At 40.4% G+C, this 19,100-nt stretch overlaps 1 protein-coding gene across 3 annotated transcripts in view; it reads left to right on the top strand.

Annotated features, from left to right (window-relative positions):
* The first annotated feature begins 6,928 nt into the window (after positions 1-6,928).
* Positions 6,929-19,100, top strand: part of LOC138970837 (retinoic acid receptor gamma-like) — a 44,546-nt gene continuing 32,374 nt past the window's right edge. For 2 of the 3 annotated variants that reach the window (XM_070343385.1, XM_070343387.1), the window contains exon 1: positions 6,929-7,041. The gene's annotated coding sequence lies outside the window, so the exon portion shown is untranslated. Of the gene's footprint in view, positions 7,042-7,074; positions 7,357-19,100 lie in introns of those variants that run through there. The other variant, XM_070343386.1, reaches the window with a different exon arrangement.

Genomic DNA, 19,100 nt, shown 5'->3' with positions numbered 1-19,100 from the left:
TTGTGCGAGATTGTTGTGTGAGAATATTCCTGCTGTTAATATTCATCACGTCAGGTGAGTGATTGGCTGACCCAGGTCACGAGAATACTGTGACTGACGGGCATTTTCAGATCGGGGCGATACAGTCCCCATTATATTCCGGCTGTTCTATTAAAGTCACTGGATCGGTTAGATTTTTCTTTTCTTTTGGTCGTAATTAATCGGTAATAACACCGTTATTTCTAATATGTTGATTGTTAGCAAATGATATCAAAAATGATATCAACATTCGGCTGCCGGCTCATGTAGATATTCATTTTCTCGACATGTCTATAATCATTTGCTAACAGTTAGCATATTAGAAAAAAATCATAATAAATCAAGAACCTGTGTGGAGTAGACCATCCATATTACGACACCTACGTGCATTTGCTGTCCAAGCCGGAAGGTTGCTAAGGCAACGTTCTTTCGAACGTATATCTTTCTTTCTTATTTTGTTCCTTACACCAAAGAGCTAGCAATCAAAGCGGGTAATTGCACTATTTCGACGTCTGAAAAAGCGGAGTGTTGTAAAGTGATCGGCACACACGCTTTGTAGTTCAAGCCACAGATGCCTGGTGTATCCTTCAGGTATATTTTTTACTCCAAGCGTTGCTTCAAGATGATCAGTGAAATGGCGGGTGCATTGATCGGTATATTTGTTCTTTTACTTGTTTCTGTCTTTCTTTCCGTCTTTCTATCTTCCTTTCTTGTTTGTTTCTTTTATTTCTGTTTTTTTCTTCTTTATTTCTCGGCGAAATGGTGCGCGCACGGATCTGTCTGCTTCTTTGGTTGAGTTTTCTTTTCTTTCTTTCTGTCTGTCTTTCTGTTTTTCTTTCTCTCTTTCTTTCGTTCTTTCTTTTTCAGTGAAATGGTGGCATGAGAGCACGGGTCTGTCTGGTTGTTTGTTTTTCTTTTTTTTCTTTCTAAGTGAAGTTGCGTGTGTATGTTTACTTGCTTCTTTTACTTTCTTTCTTTCTCAATGGAATGTTACATGCACCAATCTGAGTGTTCAGATCCTTGCTTCTTCCATTCTTTCTTTCTTGCTTTCTCTGTTGGTTTCTTTCTACGTGAAATCGGTTCACGGTTTGGTTTCTTTGCTACTTATTTTTTCTTAAGCTTTTTTATATTTAGTCAAGTTTTGACTAAATATTTTAACATCGAGGGGGAATCGAAACGAGGGTCGTGGTGTATGTGCGTGTGTCTGTGTGTGTGTGTGTGTGTGTGTGTGTGTGTGTGTGTGTGTGTGTGTGTGTAGAGCGATTCAGACTAAACTACTGGACCGATCTTTATGAAATTTGACATGAGAGTTCCTGGGTATGAAATTCCCGAACGTTTTTTTCATTTTTTTGATAAATGTCTTTGATGACGTCATATCCGGCTTTTCGTGAAAGTTGAGGCGGCACTGTCACGCCCTCATATTTCAACCAAATTGGTTGAAATTTTGGTCAAGTAATCTTCGACGATGCCCGGACTTCGGTATTGCATTTCAGCTTGGTGGCTTAAAAATTAATTAATGACTTTGGTCATTAAAAATCTGAAAATTGTAAAAAAAAAATAAAAATTTATAAAACGATCCAAATTTACGTTTATCTTATTCTCCATCATTTGCTGATTCCAAAAACATATAAATATGTTATATTCGGATTAAAAACAAGCTCTGAAAATTAAATATATAAAAATTATTATCAATTTTTTTCCCGAAATCAATTTAAAAACACTTTCATCTTATTCCTTGTTGGTTCCTGATTCCAAAAACATATAGATATGATATGTTTGGATTAAAAACACGCTCAGAAAGTTAAAACGAAGAGAGGTACAGAAAAGCGTGCTATCCTTCTCAGCGCAACGAATACCCCGCTCTTCTTGTCAATTCCACGGGCACTGCCTTTGCCACGGGCGGTGGAGTGACGATGCTACGAGTATACGGTCTTGCTGCGTTGCGTTGCGTTCAGTTTCATTCTGTGAGTTCGACAGCTACTTGACTAAACAGGGCCGGACTACCGGGGGGGTTATGGGGGTTGCGCAACCCCCCCCCCCCCCCTAGCCTAAACATGTACCTTACTTATTTAATTTTTTTTTATTATTGCTTATTTTATGCCGTTTCATGCAAGGAGCGACCATTTTCCTATCTCATAATATGACCTACCCATCAGCTCTGACCCCCACAACGAGGGGGGGGGGGGGGGGTTCTAGGGTTTCCGGACCCCCCCCAGCCAAAAAATAAAAATATTGAATGAGGTATGCATTTCTTTATTTTACATTGAGTTTCAATTTTTGGGGTATTAATCAGTGACAAAATCTGCTGCCAGAAACTGTTAATGATCATCCTCAGAATGCACCAGATTGCACCATTTTGCATCCTTTTTTTCAAAATTTTCCGGGGGGGCATGCCCCCGGACCCCCATAGCAAGCTAGGCGCTTCGCGCCGTCGGCTCGGCGCTTCGCGCCTTCACACCCATATCTTTACAATTTACTTTTGAAAAAAAACACCCATAAAATGAACTGATCCGCCCCTGCCGCCAGGGGGGACATCCCCCTGGGCCACCACTGGCAACCCCCCCCTCCTCTTCGCCTAGTCCGGCCCTGCTAAATGTTGTATTTTCGCCTTACGCGACTTGTTTCTTCTTACTTTCGTTGTTCGTTTCTTTTTCCCTGAAACCGTGGGTGCACCGACCTATTTGTTTGTTGTTGTTTTTTTGCTTGTACTTTTCGGTCTTACTCTTAGCGATAATCTTTTTTCCCTTTTTACATTTAGTCAAGTTTTGACTAAATGGTTTAACATAGAAGGGGGAATCGAGACGAGGGTCGTGGTGTATGTGTGTGTGTGTGTGTGTGTGTGTGTGTGTGTGTGTGTGTGTGTCTGTGTGTGTGTCTGTCTGTGTGTCTGTCTGTCTGTGTGTGTGTGTAGAGCGATTCAGACTAAACTACTTGGCCGATCTTTATGAAATTTGACATGAGAGTTCCTGGGTATGATATCCCCGGACGTTTTTTTCATTTTTTCGATAAATACCTTTGATGACGTCATATCCGGCTTTTTGTAAAAGTTGAGGCGGCACTGTCACACCCTCATTTTTCCATTAAATTGATTGAAATTTTGGCAAAGCAATCTTCGACGAAGGCCGGGGTTCGGTATTGCATTTCAGCTTGGTGGCTTAAAAACTAATGAGTGAGTTTGGTCATTAAAAATCGGAAACTTGTAATTAAAATTATTTTTTTATTAAACGATCCAAAAACAATTTCATCTTATTTTTTGTCATTTTCTGATTCCAAAAACATATACATATGTTATATTTGGATTAAAAACAAGCTCTGAAAATTAAAAATATAAAAATTATGATCAAAATTAAATTTCCGAAATCGTTTTAAAAACTATTTCATCTTATTCCTTGTCGGTTCCTGATTCCAAAAACATATAGATATGATATGTTTGGATTAAAAACACGCTTAGAAAGTTAAAACGAAGAGAGGTACAGTAAAGCGTGCTATGAAGCACAGCGCAATCGCTACCGCGCCAAACAGGCTCGTCACTTTCACTGCCTTTTGCACTAGCGGCGGACTACGTTCAGTTTCATTCTGTGAGTTCCACAGCTTGACTAAATGTAGTAATTTCGCCTTACGCGACTTGTTTTTTTCTCTCGCTGTTTATTTCTTGCTCTGTGAAATTGTGCATGAGTGCTTCTTGCTTGTTTGTTTGGTCCTTTCATTTTAATCATGTACGAAGTACTTTCTTGAAGATGATCAGTCGGAGCAATTTCAAAGCGTTTGTGTGTGCTGGCACAGAAAGGCTACCTGTTGTTTGCTCTGTTAGTTATACGTTTATCTTTTTAATGTGGTTTTGATGATTTGTCTTCAATCATGTTTCAAAGACTGTACAACCATGTAATTCAAAGGTTTCGATTATTACGAGTTAAAGCTGGTTTGATTATCTTATACGTAGGTCAAATTCTATAGCCGTGTGGGAGGTAAATAAGGAGGGGACAGGGGGAAGGGGGGCGGGGGGCGGGGGGCTAATAATGGGCGATTTGGAAAGAACATTCTTAACTTGCTATGAGACTGAATTTTTTTAAAGCATATGCATACGTTTCACGTAAAAATAGTCAGTACTTGCCCAACCCCAGATACAACAGAAATTAAAAAATAAATACTGTCAACAGAAGCAAAAGAAATGACGTTTCAAGGAAAAACAAGTGACACGGGAGAAAGCTCCGATTAAGATAACCAGACATTTTATTTGGCTTCATTGATTTGTGCATGCCGTATCTCTCATCGTGGGAATCAGATTTTAAAAAGAAGTTGATGTGTGTTCATGAAAAAAACATCTCACATTTCTTTTTCTTGGAACTTTATCGGTGTCATCTGATCTGCTGGCAAAAATAGCAAATGTTGGAGTGGTTTTAGTTGTAAGTCCAACTCGGTTATGCTCGCGCTTGCGTGGCGTGGGTGCCTGTGCACTTGTGTGTTTGTGTGTCACGGTGTGTGTGTGTAAGTGTGTGTGTGTGTGTGTGTGTGTGTATGTGTGTGTGTACGTGTGTGTGTGTGTGTACGTGTGTGTGTGCGTGTGTGTGTGTGTGTGTGTGTGTGTCAGTGTGTGTGTACGTGTGTGTGTGTGTGTGTGTGTACATGTGTGTGTAAGTGTGTGTGTGTGTGTGTGTGTGTGTACGTGTGTGTGTGTGTGTGTGTGTGTGGCGTTTCGGTGTCTGTCTGCCTTTCTTGTATCTCTGTGTCCATGTGATGACAGAGTCTACGTCCATTATACTTTGTTTAGGTAAAACAATCTTGTTTAAATTGTTTTCAAATCCTGAAAAATCTTCGATGATTATTGGTCTCATAAACAAGGAAGTCTTTAAACTGAGATCAATTATACTGACTTTATGACAGAAGGTCTAAAAACAGAGGGATCGAGTGTCTTTAAACAGGGGATCTTAAAGGCTGACATAGTCCTATTTCATTAGTTTAATTACTTCCAGGGCTTTTCCCATCGTTGTGGGGATGTATAAATTAAGCTTCCTGCAAAGTTTTAGGTTTGAAGTCCTTACCAATTACGAGAAATAATTAATTCTTTATTGCATTGTTTAGCAACAGTTCTCCAGGACTTGGGCTATTTTTAGACCGTCAACACAGACAGCACAGCTTTGTCAATCCCCGCGTGAAGGAAATCGCTCACCTTCCACGTGCAAAACGTAGTGATATTGACACGCCAGATTAGCGCGGTAGCGTATTGTGCTAAGCAGGAAAGCGCGCTTTTCTATATTCTTGTCAACTTCGCAATTTCCGGAAAACATCCACTTTCCTGACTTTGAGACTGTTCTGTTTACATTCGACACTATCAACACCACTTTGCAATACTGAAATAATTTTTTCTGTGTTCGAAAGCTACAGCCAATCGTTATTAGGTACAGTTTTATAACATTATTGGCACATGTAAACAATATGAATTAATTAATGAACGCTACGTATATGGCAGCCTTTAAAATAACGTAGAGGGGTATTACATTAGAAGAGTCTTACATAAACAGATCTTAAATCAGAGGGGATGAGTCATAAAACGGTAAACTGAATTTGCGACCCTCCACCACGAAATGAGTCGCATGTCACCTCGCGCGGTTCTGCGCTAGGCTTAATACAAGTCCGGGTAACAGTGTGAGGGTCACCTTAGTCACAGGTTTATAACTCAAACAGTTTTTGCTCTTTTCTAAAACGGTTTTCACCACTGGATAGAGCACAAAAAAAACTTTAGGAAAATGTAAAAATATTAAAATTATGCAAAGGTGACATGCGACTCATTCCGTGGTGGAGGGTCACAATTTTGATGGCACGAAATTTGGGTCCAAAAACGTGTTTGTGTTCTCAGCATTTTTAAATACTTTGAACACCACAGAATCATTGTGTGATGTAATTTGTTATCGTCAACCTCTTACTGGTAATTAATTGATCATTTTCAAAGTAGTTTATTCACATTTGACACTAAATTGAAAGCTTTTGACGCTGTTTACTCTGAATCGTTTTTTGAGCACCAGCGGTGCCGCCGTCATTGGGAAATACTTGTCTTCTAGACTTACTGTCCAATTGTGTTGCTCTCTTTTTTTTTTTACGAGAAATTGTGTCTTTGTGCAATAACAGAGGGACTTCCTTTTATTACTGCGAAGGAATAATTTTAGAAATTCGGTCAAAGCGGTACAAAAGCATGTCTTTTTTATTTTTTTATTTTGTACCTATAATATTTACCCATGAAACAAAATCTGTTCATAAGTATGAAGAATTGCTCTGTTATTGCATCTAGGGACCTGTTTAGTGTAAAATTATATATACTTCAAAGTTCTATCTTTACGTTTTTTCTGGAAGATGAATCATAAAAACTACATGTGTTATTCCCCAAAAGTCATAATAACGTCTATTTCGACCCATCATTCATTCAGATATTACGTTAAAGGAAAAACAACAACTTTTTCTGAGGATTTTAATCAAGAATGCCCTTGAAACTGCCAAAATTGAAAAGCTTGCCAAAAACAAATCTCAATGTCTGTGCCATCTCTGGCCTGTACACGAGAAGGCTTTACTTTCAGTTCCTTTCTATTTGACTTTCTTTCCTCGTTGTTTCAATGAAATATTGGTCGGACAAAGCCGAAAACGCGCGTTTGCGAGAATGGCCCGTGTATTTATTTGGCCGGTGTGGGTGTGTATGCCGCATGGTGTAACTGGCGGAACATTGATTTGAGGGATCTCTCATTCGCATACTCGTCGATTGCTCAGTCAATGCTGTGCAGTTAAAAAGCCGTTTGATTGACGCAAGGATTGAGCAAGAGAAACCTAGCATGCCAATCCGGCTGTACCCGACACGCAACAAAAAAGAAAGGTACGGGTTACGGGAGTCGGAAAGTAAACAAATGAGCTCTCCGAAGAAGAAGACGGAGAGAGCCGTGCGTGTGCGAGTTGTGCAGGGCAGGCGCAGTAGAAGGCAACGGAGTTGTGGATGTTTGTTCACCCTGTGACGTACAGCCTGTGTCGATTGGACGTGTGTCGGTAAGTTCTGCTCCTTTCTGCTTTCGTTTGAAGAAATCCACAGACAAGTTTTATTGGAAAGTGTCATTTCTTTCTAGCCGGGAGTCCTTGGTCGAAGCGGAGGACTTGTGGTCTGTGGTTCGGTGAAAGTAGGTCACTTGCTTGACGATTACACTTACTGAGTCGTCTGCTCTTCGCTGCCTCGACTGGGGTTTATCAGTTTTATCTGACGTGAAAGCGGTGGTCAAAAGTGTTCTCCTCGGTTTGTGTTGTTGTACTTCAGTCAGGAAGGATTTTACCTGTGATTTTGCGACAGTTTTCGGCTCAAGTTAGAAGGTAATGTATAAATCGATACTGAACTGAACCATCCCCACCCCCTCCCTCCAAGAGAAGAGAAATGTATTATGAAGTTCGACCTGGTTTTGTCGTCAACTGGGCCAGCCCCCCCGTAAAGTCCTGTGTTCATTGGCGCATTTCTATATAGTGAGAGTGCAGTCAAGTACATCACTACATGTACTCAATTTCTAAGTGTACCGTTTGCTTGTCATAGAGTTAGTCAGCCCCTCCCATGACTCACGTGAGGACTGAATGTGTACCAAAGTACCATGGTTTTCCTCCATGGTTTTCCTCTCTGGACAGTTTGCCCTGTGGAATCAGGACCTGTGCGTTGCTAGATAGGTGGCTAGGGACACCTTTACTTTTTTCCATTCAAAATGTGTTGTGGAAGTCAGAAAACACAAATGGCGTATGACTCCTTTTAGTTTTAGCAAAGAAATTGTCGTCTTTTCAACTAATTCCGTAAGAGAGTAATTAAGGTAATTTTTTGTAAACTTTTTATCTTCATATTTTGTTATTTTTGTCCAACTCCGTGGATTTTCAGTTTCACTTCTTTTCGTTTTACCAGTTTCAGTATTCGATTTCGAGCTAACGCAGATAATAAGATGCTTTGGAAATCCCTGCACACACATAGTGACAAATACCTGGGGAGATAAACCTCACCCTCCGTCCTCATTAAATCATTCAGTCAAGTATTGACTTAATGTAAAAAGGAACTTGAAAAACATTATTTGGTCACACTTGAGTCATTGCTCACAGGAGGGATGAAGGTATACACATGTATACAAGGTCTCACTGGTTAGAATTGTCAACATTGTGTTAGGCCTCAGCACAGTCAACCAAAATACAGTATAAAATGTTCTAAAAGTCAGTTAGTTTATTTTACTTAATTTAGAAAGTTGAAAAGCATTTAAAAGAAAAACTTTTTTTTACAAACACATTAATTTTGATGAAAAGGTAGTATGTCATCATTGGCAGTATGTTTTGTAGTTGATCAGTATGCTATGATTAATAGCATTGTAGTTGTACGTAGTTCAACTTCAAGGCAACAAGATGACATATAGTTGTCTGATCCATGTCTAGATAGAGAGTAAACATGGTGTAGATTACACATGTATCAATAACGCTAACACTAGTAACAGTGAGTTGTGTAGTCCTTTGAAGGTCTCTTATCACTTCCACTGATTTGATTGATTTTGTAGTAGTGGTAGTACTGCTGTCCAAAGGAGTCAGCCAATGCCCTGAAGGTTACATGAGGTGAGGTCCACAGCCGCTGATTACATAGTTCTCAATGAGCTACTGTTGGTGCTACTAGGCAAACTAGCTGTTAGTGCTTTCACTGTTACTAGTGTTAGAGGCTCAGGTTGCATGATTGTACATCACACACAATTTGATAGCAGCTGTGGGTGTTAATCTTAAGCTTAGTATAGTCCTTGATCACTAATGAACCATCAAACTGTATGGTTTGTGTACAGAGCTGTTAAATTCCAGATTGTTTGCTTCTGAATAATGTATAGTAAATTACTCAGCTTGCCTCACTGACACTGTTTGAGGCTGAAGGCCAGTCTCTTTCCCAGAGGTTTTTGAACTGTTATAATGTCACTGAACACCTATTTATTCAAAGTACTGATTTAGATCGATTCATCTGTTGAGGTTGTTCATTGAAAGTGTGGAAGTTCAGATTCAGTCAGTCTTCAGTCGAGGGGTTCTGAACAGATTCAGTCAGTCTTCAGTCGAGGGGTTCTGAACAGATTCAGTCAGTCTTCAGTCGAGGGGTTCTGAACAGATTCAGTCAGTCTTCAGTCAGGGGGGGAGAGAGAGAATTCACTGCCCAGTTCAATTCAGGTTTAAAATATGCGTACAAACATTTACACTTTTTGTCATATTTGATGGGATTGTGAATTGAATTAGTCATCAGGCATGAGATTTTACTTCTAATACTAAATAGGCAGATTTCCAGCATTTTTAAACTCTAGTGGTCATTCTCAAGATTGCATGATTTTTCTTCATTTTTTTTATGACTGAATGTTTTTTGGTGATATTTGTTACAATTTCATGATCTTACACCTGGTCAATTCACTTGAAACAAATTTGAAGGAATTTAATTTAGAACATGCGTTTTGAAACTTTTGTTTGGAGACCTAATTCACAACTTGTCATCTTACTTCAGATTCTTATTTAAATTTTTTTTTTTTTAAGATTGTACTTCCCTTGATTTTAAGATGTTGTTGTTGTTTTATCTCCAAGTATGTGATGACGTAGTAGAAAGCTTCTTGTCCTACCTGTATGACAGATATTATACACAGGAGACCCTGAACAGAAAGACGATTGCAAATGCACATGTGCTACCCGAACTGAAGTCCATCACACACACACACACGGGGAAAAAAGATTTTGATTTTTCAAACTCAATTGGCCCATTACTTTGTACCTGTACAATATAGGGACAGTTCATATTAACCTCTTACGGAAAGAAAAGATCCCTGTGTTGCAGTGATCGCACTATGACACGAACAAGCCTTCTAAAAACGATTTCAGCCTGGTTGTCCTTGTGGCATTGTCGTCTAACAAATAGCTCGGACGTGTCTTTTCTCCCAGCTGTGAGAGCCGCAAGGGTCACAGTGCACATTCGCATCAGGTAGTGCAGGGTTTTGTTTCTACTTCCCCTCTCCGCCTACCCCTCCCCCCCCCCCCCCCCTCTCTCTCTCTCTCTCTCTCTCGTCCTCTGTTTCTGTGTCTGCTTTCCTTCCAAAGCGCCCAATCCCTCCATATCTTTGGGCGCTTCCTCTTTCCTTAGCTCCTTCATCCCTCTCTCTCATCTTCAGTCTTCTTCGTTCTTATAGATCTCTATGGGTCCTGTTCCTCCCCTGGCCTTCGCTTCTCTTACAGCCCAACTCCCTCTCATTCTCCTTATTATTTTTTTATCAGCTCCTTTCCTCTCCTCCCCATTCTGTGTGTGTGTCTGTGGTCGATGTGTCATTCTGTTTGTCCAAGGCAAATAAAGTCTTGGCTAGGGTAAAGGACATTTGTGTTTGATCGCTGGATGTATTTTCTGCCGGCGTGCAACTGCACGGTCCCTTATGGCGTCATCGATGCTTTGCTTGTGCCAAGAGCTTATCATCTGACTTTGCTGATTGATTAATTATTCATGCTGTGTTGATAGAGTTCTCCTCGGATTGCCCTTTGATGAGTCTATGGGATATTTCGGTCACTTTCTTGCTTCATTAGCTATGATGTAAAATATTAACCTTTCCCCAGTTTTGTTAGCCATTACAATAATAAACATGCTGTTGTTGATCATGTGCGCACTTTGATGCGGGAGAAACCGAATGTACTTCGGTGTGTCACACAGAGGTTTTACTTACCCCAACAACAAAAAAAGTCGGACAGAGATAGGATACAACACTGGCATGTCATAAATCCGCGTGACTGAAAGGACATGCGCACTATGTTTGCAATGTCTACGTTCTAAATCTGTTTAAGCTAAAGACTTTTAGAACACTTAGAAACTGACAGGGATACGGCTAGATGTATTTTTAGTCTGTATGTCGTCTGTCTGGCTACAATCCGATGTTCATAGGACATATTAAACTGAAGTACACATGGCAAGCTGGTGTTTTTTTTTTTGTTTTTTTTTACTGGTTAAAGTTTAACTTAAACACTAAACAAAATCAGCTGATTATAATGTGCAACAGGCTTTGTGTCCCTACTTCAAAGCTGTCGCTTTTATCTCTAGACGTTTATTTTTAAGACTAAAATGGTGATTTTAGAGAGCATTTTTTTGTTTGTGTGTGCGCATAGATGTATAAGAAAATGTTGATGGCATGTGCAGCATTCTTTTTTCCCGTGTGTGTGTGTGTGTGATGGACTTCAGTTCGGGTAGCACATGTGTATTTGCAATCGTCTTTCTGTGAATGATATCTGTCATACAGGTAGGACAAGAAGCTTTCTACTACGTCATCACATACTTGGAGATAAAACAACAACAACAGAGTTATATATATATATTTATAGTTCTACAAACGCTCTGTTTGTTACATGGGCCTACTTTAACGTACTTTGACATAATAAATGGGAGTAGGTTGGGTGAGGATTAATTATGAATTCCAAGACAACCGTGTGTCATACATGTTTTTGTATACTAGAAATATACGATGTACCGGTGTTGTGTACGTAGGCGTGTAATTTAGTACCGTAATGCAGAAAGAGAAAGAAAGAGATTTCAGCTTTTTTTTTCTCCTTCACAGGTGTTTTTTGAGTACGAATTTGTCTGGAAAAAAACCCACCTTGTAAAAACAAACAAACAGATAAAAGATAAGACACTGACCTTTCAACTTAGTTTTGTTTGCTGACTCGGAAACATGTGAAGATTACGAGGTGGGTCGCCTTGACATGTACTGATGTAGTCTACAGGTACATCCACGTTGTGTAAGAGAGACAGGATGAGACAAAAGATCGCCTTGAACTTTAAGACATATATATGTATATATATATATATATATATTATATATGTGGAGAGCAAATGGCTAGAGCATTAAAGATGTCTTCCTTTGTACAGTATGATTTATAGTTCTCTTGAAAACCATCTTGTAGTTAGATTCGGCAGGCTTTTACTTTGGATAAGAGGACATTTTCACTATGACCTCGCTCAGAATTGCATAGCCTGGATACTGTCTGTGTAAAATGGGAAAAACAAACAAAACCAACAGTGTGAGTGTGTGTTTGTTTGCAGAATGAAGAGTGTAGCTGGCAGTTACTTCGATTTGTGAATTAATTCTATACCAAACAAAAACCTCATTCTCCATACGTAGCAGCCATGTAGTCGCGTGTTGGTATGTGGTGGATGTTCTTATCCCATGTTGATGTAAAAGCCAGGACTGATTATTCTGTGGTGTCGCATGGCCGCTTACACGCGAAAGAAGGTACCTGTAACCGAAACACGTGTATAAAGGGAAAGGTAGGCAGGCCAACATTTCTCCCTCCTCCTGCACCCACAGTGTGCACCTGTCTGACATGTGATTGACTCACCGGCACCTGACTCAGAACACCTGAAGAAAAAGAGAAACATGCGCAAGTCAACATTTTGTTTTACACACCCTTTAAAAAAATATTTTTATCGAAGTCTCACGTGTGGATATATGGCCGTTGGGGATACTTGTTTTCAATTGTGGTTGTTGTTGTAGGTCTGTGTGTGTGTGTGATTGTGTTTGTGTTTGTGTGTGTCGAATAGAGAGAGAGAGAGAGAGAGAGAGAGAGAGAGAGAGAGAGAGAGAGAGAGAGAGAGAGAGAGAGAGAGAGAGAGAGACGCTTTCTCTGACCAGATTACGGGCAGCAGCCCAAAAGCCCTGTACCATGCATTAATTACCAAAGCATTGGCACTGACCAAGAGCTTTTTTTTATGTTGGCAGGTGCATTTTTCTTCCAGGAGTGCTGATCCGATTTGGTGTGGCTCTGGCGTATTTCATAATACTTAATAGCGCGGTTATTGTAGCGAATTGCTGTGGAGGTCTGAATACATAACTGACCCAAAAGGGCAGGTCACCACGGCCACAACTTCGTGCTTCGGCCCTGAGAGAGAGGGAGACCTGAACTGAACTTTATTCGTAGGCCTTATCTTACATTCTGTCCTTGAGACGCACAAACACACAATGAGAGAGAAAAAGAAGAAGAAGATGGTTATGAAAAGATCATGATGATTATGCAAGAAGAGCATGTATAGGTGTTGTCATTCACAAAATCAAATGCATTATATGAAGACAATGACGAGTTCAAGCAAATAACAATGGAACATACAGGAATAGGTCAAACATAAGTATGTTCATAATATAAAATGCACACTCTATATCTTTGACCATAATATTCACTGTGGAAAATCAAAACGATCTAGATTACCCTGCCATGAAGTGGTTTTGATACTTTTAAAAAACAACTTTTTAATGACTTCAAATGCTTGAAGGATGATGGCAGTGAGTTCCAAACAGATGTACCGGAAAATGCAAGACTGGTCTCTCGTATAAAGGTCAATTGGTGGGATCAAATTGGCAGATCAATTTCTGTCGGTAGAGCGACAGCTTGGACAGTGGCTGTGGTGGCCTGTTTCCTGACTTTTCCGATTCGGTCTACTTAATGCCACTACGACACTGCTTGCGTTTACGATGAATAGGGCTGATTGGATGATTGCCAGCGTGTAGGCTTTCCGAGCTGTCAAATTCATGACGTGGACGGCAACCAAATAACACACCCTTTATGGGTGACCTTTCGCTGTGTTCAACCATGAAGATTATCTGTTGCACAAGAACAATATTTGGTTTTGAGAAAAACAAATTTAAATATCTTTTTTTTCTTCTTTTCTCTTTGTGTGTGTGTGTCTTGTCTGTGTGTGTGTTTTCACAATATATATTACATATGTGTGTGTGTGCTCGCAGATCGTTCGATTTTCCATTATCCCCCAAATCCCCAAGTGAAAGGGGCTATTTTTCCCATAATTATATTCATTAAATCATGTCAGTTGGTGTACCTCTTTACCTCTCTCCATGTACTGAGGAGTGTTTATTGTTTTGCTATCAATTATTTAGTCAGTCTATGACCACATTACCGTGGCCGACTGCCATTCCGACACAAACACGTCGTTGGTGGTGGTGTGTGGGTGTGTGTGTGTGAGAGAGAGAAAGAGAGAATGCTCGCTCAGCACCCTCCGCACCCAACCCCCATTCAATCCTTCATCCCCATTCTATCCCAGTACACATTCTCCGAGTCCGACCATTGCCATTACAATTTACTTTTAGCAGACCGCGGTATGTTTAGTTTTTGGTTTTATAGAATATATATTGCCAAGACGCTGGTTATTGAGCGTAAGCTGTATTTTTCCGTATAACCTTTACGAACGATTTGAATGGGCAGCTTCGATTATGATCGACTCGAACAAAGGGACAACATCCGTACAACCGCAACGATCTCATAAAACACGCCTCCGTGTTAGCTTGAAAGTTGAATCGTTCCTTCCTTTCTGTCTTCTCCGTGTCTTTGGTTGTCAATCGCCGTCAGAAGCACCACTGTGGTATGGTGCAGTATTGATTGGACACTTGCTACGGTAATGGGAGGCTTTTAATCTTAGACGCTTGTCTTGCTATTCTGTCGGCGAGGATCGGGATCCGAGTTTGGCACTGAGTTGGGGCTTGGTTGTCCGTATTGACGAGTGTTGTTGGAATTTGCTGGGGAAGATCAATGTTCGATAATCGTGGCTGATAGAGAGAGGGGGGGGGGGGGGGGGGGGGCTGATCAGTGCAGAGTTGAGTTTTAAAGTGAGGAGAGCGCTTATTGGTGTTCATAGTTCATAGTTTAGCCATGTTCCCCATCCCATCCAAAGCTCACTACACCCCCCCCCCCCCCCCTCCTTCGCCTCCTACGGTCGAAAAGAAGGAAATGTACAGAAAGAAAGTGCAGAGGTCGTGTTTTGACAAAACTAATACAATTAGATTTGTCTCGAAACCGAGGGGTTGATAACTTTGCAAAGATGCCAGTTGTGAAGCCATGGCACACTCTCCGCGCACACACACACACACATTTTGAAGAGCGAATGACAAAACAGAATTCAACCATTGAGATAGTGTTCACTATCACACTCTTACAAATTGACAAACTTGGCTTGCGATCTTACTCTGTTACATAAGCGTGTACATTTGAGGGGTTTGGGCGAAGGCCTTGTTTTCTCGTTCTGGTTGGGTGCGTCGTCGGCCTGACCTTGTCCGTCTTTCTCGCTTGACTGACCTGCCGCTTATATCTAGCAGTCACAGAGACACCTGTAACAAACGACACCCGTACCGAGAAGCTGAAGACAAACCTCCAGATACACGTGTTAAGCCACACCATTTTAAAGGCAAATAAATTCCTGGTTTCACTGTTCAATGAAATATTCTGTAATCTGTGTTCAGTTCAATACCGACCCTTACCATTAGCATGGTCTGAAAGGGCGGATCACTAAGATCAGTCGTCGGTGACGACATTCACTCCGTTTTCAAGTACTTCATGTGCGACAGTTTTATTATTGACCGGTTTTCCCTTAGTTTTCGGGACCAATTTTCTCTATGTTGGCACTATTGTGTTTCTAATAACCTGGGCTTTCTTTGGTGCTATGCTCACTTTGTTAAGTTTGATTGTACAACTGAGAATGGCAAATAAATTGTGATTTTTTTTGTAACCAAAAAAGTACATAATTAGTTGAGTAACTGCTGTTAGTTTTGAATATATTTCATCGTCACAGTTGTATGTATGTGCTGTTTTGTTTGCTTGCGTATTTAAATGCTAATAATGTTTTAGTGTGTGTTTTAAAAACAAATATTATGCAGCACCAATGCAATTTCTCTCGTTTGAAATATATATTTAAAGTTGATCTGAATTGGTGTAAGCCGTCTTCTGCAACTTCTCGCGCACGGTCTGCTATGACAGGTAACACTGTTTCCCCAGGACCGTTGCACGCTCTGTTGGCCGAGGTACGAACTCAGAGCGAAAGCCTGACACAGGCAAAGCGAGAAATCATCATTTCCGACTTTGGATGAACAACCGGGACTGCTGCACACAGTACTAACAAAACGGACCGTTGTTGAGGTGTTGAGAGTGATAAAAGCATATGTGTGTGTGTGTGTGGGGGGGGGGGGGTACATGTGCATCCACGTTATTTCCGTCGTTATACTCTATCTCCCGCAGTATGTGTACCGCCGGGGGCTCGACGTGACTGACCAACAAGACTTCAAGGTCTGTGGTTTTCACTGGTGAATGACGTAGAGCGTGATAACAAGTGACGCAGACGTTACCGGCCAGAAGCCAGCACCTTTGCAAGGTCAAGGGAACGGATGGCAAAGTTTTAGCTTATTGTTTGTGCGTTAGGACCAACACTTTATGTAGGCTTTGGTGCATGGTTCGCTAGACAAAGTAGGCATCCAGGAAGCCATGGTTGTGTTAAACCACTCCTGAAGCGGTACCTTTTGTAATCAATTCTGTGTCTCCGCGCTTTTTTCCCCAAACCTGTGCTGCTGGAGACGTCGACGTGGTTTTGGATACATGTATATGTTACAGTAAATTATCGTAACCAGGAAATTCGCGAAATCCCTGGAAATTTCAGTAAATTTGTGAATTTCCTGTTTCACTCAGGGATTTCACAAATTTCCTAAAAATTCTAGGAAATTCGCGAATTTCCTGATTTCAAGGGGCAGGAATTTCGCAAATTTACTGACACGCATTTGAAGGGTAACAAGTGCTTTGTTGGTTGCTTGTGAACCATTAAATGAGTCTGGTTTCCTTAAATTAATGCAAGTTAAACACTCATGTTTTTGGTATTGCATTTCAGCATGGAGGCGTAAAGTAATGAGTTTGGTCATTAAAAATATGATTTTTTATAAAACGATCCAATAATAATGTCAACTTATTCTTCATCATTCTCTGATTCCAAAAACGTATAAATATGTTTTATCCTACATACGTGAGAGAGACACCCGTGAGATAATAATCGTTCAAATCACACGTGTGTATATCATGTAAATGAGGTCATGTCAAGCAAGTCTGGCAAGGACTTGTTTTTCCGCTGCTTATGATGCCAAAGTCACTGAGACAAACGTCATTATAGAAACAAAAATTGCGCTCGCTAATTACCCTCGATGAATCTTTAGAACTAACACGTCACGCCACAGATTAGTGCTTTTGTGAAGTGAACAAGAAACAATTGACAAGTGGGTCTATCCCATCTCCCCCCTTTCCCCGTCGCGATATAACCTTCGTGGTTGAAAACGACGTTAAACACCAGACTGTGACGATGACTGTGACGTCATTCACATATACCGAGACGTCATTCATAGTTGTTCGTTCACTTCCGTCAAAAAGTAGATCTCTCCACAATGGCGCCGGCTCCTGTGTTTAGGTTTGTCAAGCTTGAGTACGCAAAACGTGTTTGTTCTCTCCTCTGTTGAAGCTGTGAGACATAAACACTCGATTAGCTGATGTCTAACTCAGCCTGACGGCTTCGTTAGACAATCAACGTAATCTCGTGTGGAAGAAAACGTCTGTCACACGACCAAGTCTGAATAGCAGGTAATATTCGAATTAAAAACAAGCTCTGAAAATTTAAAATACAAAAATTATGATTAAAATTAAATTTCCGAAATAAAAACATGTTCACCTTATTATTCCATGTGGGCTCCTGATTCCAAAAACATATTGATATGATATGTTTGGATTACAAACAAGCTAAGAAAGTTAAAATGAACAGAGATACAGAAAAGCGTCATATCCTGCTCAGCGCAACCACCACCGCGCTATTCTGGCTAGTCAATTTCACTGCCTTTTCCCAGAGCGGTGTACTGACGATGCTACGATCGAGTATACGTTCTTGGTGAAAAAATGCAGTGCGTTCAGTTTAATTCTGTGAGTTTGACTAAATGTTGTATTTTCGCCTTCCGCGACTTGTTTTTTTCTTCTAACAGTCAATCTATCAAAATCACAATGTAAGATAAAGAAAACGGACTCTTTTTTTTTTCTTTCTTTTTTTTTAAGAATGTTAGTATTTGTTACAAATTTACTAAAACGTTTTCCACTGTTCAGTAAATTTGTGAAAAAATGGCATGCTCATTTCAGGAAATTCGCAAATTTCCTAGAATTTTTAGGAAATTCGTGAAATCCCCGAGTGAAACAGGAAATTCACAAATTTACTGAAATTTTCAGGGATTTCGCAAATTTCCTAGTTTCGAGAATTTACTGTAACATATATATACATGAATACTAGTTCTTGATCTGTGGCTATGGAACAACCTTCAGGTAAGAGACCCTGGTTTTAAGACGAGTTTCGGAAATAACTCCGTCGGGTTTGTATAGTTTTTGGAAGAGTGAATACCCTTTCCAAAACCTCTGCCAAACATTGGAGGGAGCAATCACTCGCGTGGGGTGTGTCGGAAAAACGCGTAGGCGAGCACTTGTTTTCGACACACCCCTCGTTAGTGATTGGCCCCTCCAATGTTTGGCAGATCTCTCTCCCACAACCCATACAAACCCGATCGACGGAATTATTTTCGGACTTCGTCTATTCTAGACTTCCTCAAGGTTGTTTTTCCCCTGGAACCCGTCTTCATAATTTGTATAGTCTGTAAAATTATTAATCTTTTTGTTCAGATTTTATTTTACTATGAATGAAGCAACTGTTATAATTTATATAGTGCGCAAGAAGAAGAGATATATTCAGGACGATTAGTACTTCTGCTAAAATGACTTGTCACCAGCTTTTGCATTTTTCTCACTCTACACGTAAATTGTCACAAACCAAGAGGACTTGGCAAGTCCGAAAAAAACCGTGCACCCGACACAATAGAGAGGTCAGTGTGGTGCGTTGACATTTACCAATTATGGTCGTACCACTCAAAAATTCACTAGGGTAGAGCAACGTAGGAATAGCATTTAATCCTTTGAACACGGATAGTTCCAATCGTCTTGAACAACATTATATTTTTTTTAAAGAATAAACATTGTTCTCGGCTTGGCCCCTCGGCCAGTATGGCTGTGCTTATAGCTGTACTAATCGGCACCACTAGTGAGGCACTACATCAGTTTTGTCCGCTTTAATTTACGAGAAGCGCGTTGTTCGAAGAGTATCGTCCGGTCTGTAAAGTCTTGCACGAGACAGCACTTGGCACTACTATACATCAGTGTTGTCCGCTCTATGTCCGAGAGCATTGTCCAATAATTCGTTTGCAATTTCATCAGTC

This window comes from Littorina saxatilis, linkage group LG7 (genome assembly GCF_037325665.1).
Source record: "Littorina saxatilis isolate snail1 linkage group LG7, US_GU_Lsax_2.0, whole genome shotgun sequence".
Taxonomy (NCBI): domain Eukaryota; kingdom Metazoa; phylum Mollusca; class Gastropoda; order Littorinimorpha; family Littorinidae; genus Littorina; species Littorina saxatilis.
Note: the sequence above shows the minus strand (reverse complement) of the source record. Positions and strands in the feature narration are given on the sequence as shown.